Here is a 2,724-nt window from a genome sequence, read left to right on the forward strand (position 1 = left end):
TAATCATCTTGGAGGGGTTTTCTTCAACTCTATGTTCCCATGGAAGCTCCGCATCTCCTAAGTCTTCTACCACTTCTTCCTTGTCTTCAACAATTAAAGCTTCCTCCAATTGTTCCAATACAAAGCAACTTCCTTTATTTCCCACCGGAGTTTCCAATCTCTCCTTCATGCTATGTTCTTCATTTGATTCTCCACATGTAGCCATGGGAGTTCCTTGAGTGTTCAAGCATTGGGATGCTAATTGATTTGTTACCGCATCCAAGGCAGCCATAAAATTTTGCACATCCCTTTTCATCTCTTCTTGCCCTTGAACAAGAGCACCAAGGGTTTCATCCATTAGAGATTGGGGTGGGTGGAAGGGTTCATCATTTTGGGGAAAGGATTCATAATAGGAAGGTGGTTCTTCTTGGTAGAATTGTGGTGGTTCTATATTTTCCACTCTTTTCACTTGTTGCACAACACACTCCATGGTTGCTTGAAATTGATCCAATACTTCCTTGAGATGATCCCTTGACTCTTGTTCCTCTTGGATAATATGATTAGGATCATGTGGCTCTTGGATTGAAGGACATAAGTATTCTTCCATGGGAGGTTGTGGTGGAAAGTAGTATTCATCTTGTGGTTGAAAATTTTCATATTTTGGAGGTGGTTCATCTTGGTAATAATATGGAGGGGGTGGCTCTTGAAAATGTTGATGTTGGAGTGGTGGTGGCTCTACGTGTGGTTCATATGGCTCATATGGTTGTTGGTAGGATGGATATAGGTTGGGGTCATGTGAAGGTGTTTGGTGAGAAGGGGCTTGTGAGTGTGGTAGAGGTTCATGTTGAGGATATGATTCATAGGCATATGGTGGTGGTTCTTGAAAATCACAAGGAGATTCACCATAGCCATTGGATTGATATGCATCAAAAAATGGCTCTTCTTCATAGTGCATTGGTGGCATAGAATGACTCTTCTTCATAGTGCATTGGTGGATGTTGTTGCCAAGAGGATTGATCATATGCATATGGCTCCTCCCACCTTTGATTGTCCCATCCTTGATGCACCTCTTCATTGTAGTCCTCATATCCTACAACATAATTGTAATCACACTCATAGCCAAAGTGAGAATTCATGATAGCAAGAGAGGGCAAAACAAAAAATAGTAACAAATAAAGAGAACAAACTAAAAACTAACAAAGAAGCAAAAAGCAAACATATTCACAATATTCACATATATATAATAACCAATAACATAATACCATTGCAATTCCCTGGCAACGGCGCCATTTTGATGAATGGATTTTTGACGGTTTAGAAATTCTCAAATAAAATCTCGTCGAAGTACCAAGCAATAATCCTTTCATACAAAAAGTTGTTTGTCACTAAAACAAACCCCTAAATTTATAAACCGAAGTATTGAACCTCGGGTCGTTCTCCCTAGGAATTACAATGAAGTGCCTTGTTATTGGTTTGAGTTGTTTTGGGGTTTTGATAAGAGGCATGAAAGTAAATGGCAATGAAAATAAACTAACAACTATAAAAGGCTCTTGGCAAGGTATGAAAATTAGAAGTCCTATCCTAGTTATCCTTCTCAATTGTGATGAGAATTGTTCATTGCTACCACTTATTTAACCTTTACTAAATAAAGAAAAGTCAAGTGGATGAATTGACTTGAGCCACAAGTTCTAGCCAACTCCCAAGGAAGGACTAGCTTTAGTGCACTCCAAACCAATTAGCAATCTCTCCAATTATCAATCAACAAAGGAATTAGATAACTCAAGTGTCACTAATTACTCTACCTAGGCCAAGAGGGACAAAATCTATATTATATCTAGAGAGGCATTTCAACAAACACATAAAAGGCAATAAAAGTAAACAACATAAATTGCATGAATTAAAGAGAGATCTAACTACAAAGGCAAGAGATCAACAATAGAAAAGCAAAGAAGAACAATTATTATGAATTACCTCTTATTGAATTGAAAGAAAATGGAAGGAACAATAGTAGATCTACAACAAACTTGGCTTTAAATAGCAGTTTAGGTGCCAAAGTTGGTTGAGATTGGGCCCCACAACCCTTCAGAATTCGTTGGCCACGTTTTCATTAAAAAATCATAAACCAGCACCGACGCGTATGCGCATAGCACGCGTACGCGTCCATGGGGTGATTCGCAGGTGCGCGCAAGCGCCAGGTGCGCGCGCGCGTCCATGGGCGAGTTCAACTTCTTTGACTTTTCATGATTTCTCCACTTTGCATGCTTTCCTCTTCACTCCTTTGATCCATTCCTAGCCCTTTTCAATCTGAAATCACTAACAAACATATCAAGGCATCTAGTGGAATCAAAGGGAGATTAAAACCATCAAATTAAGGGTCTAAAAGCATGTTTTCACATCTAAGCACAAATAAGGAGACAATCACAAAACTATGCTGTTTCATTGAATAAATGTGGGTAAAAGGTAATAAAATCTCTTAAAATCAATACAAGATAAACCGTCAAAACGGGATTTATCAGCTACCTCAAAAAAAGTCTTTATATTCATGTTCAGACCCAAAAACAACTCAATTTTAGGTAACTCACGGAACAAAAGTCATGAGAGCATAGCACCTCACCTTAATAAAATAGGTGAAAACCACTTTTAGTATTATAAAAAAAGAGATATAATTGAAAATATAAAGAGAAGATGAAATATACCTTTTTCTTGAAGTAATAGCATATAGTCTCCTAAAAAATTAAGGTGCAA

This window comes from Arachis duranensis, chromosome 2 (assembly GCF_000817695.3).
Source record: "Arachis duranensis cultivar V14167 chromosome 2, aradu.V14167.gnm2.J7QH, whole genome shotgun sequence".
In the NCBI taxonomy this organism is placed as follows: Eukaryota; Viridiplantae; Streptophyta; class Magnoliopsida; order Fabales; family Fabaceae; genus Arachis; species Arachis duranensis.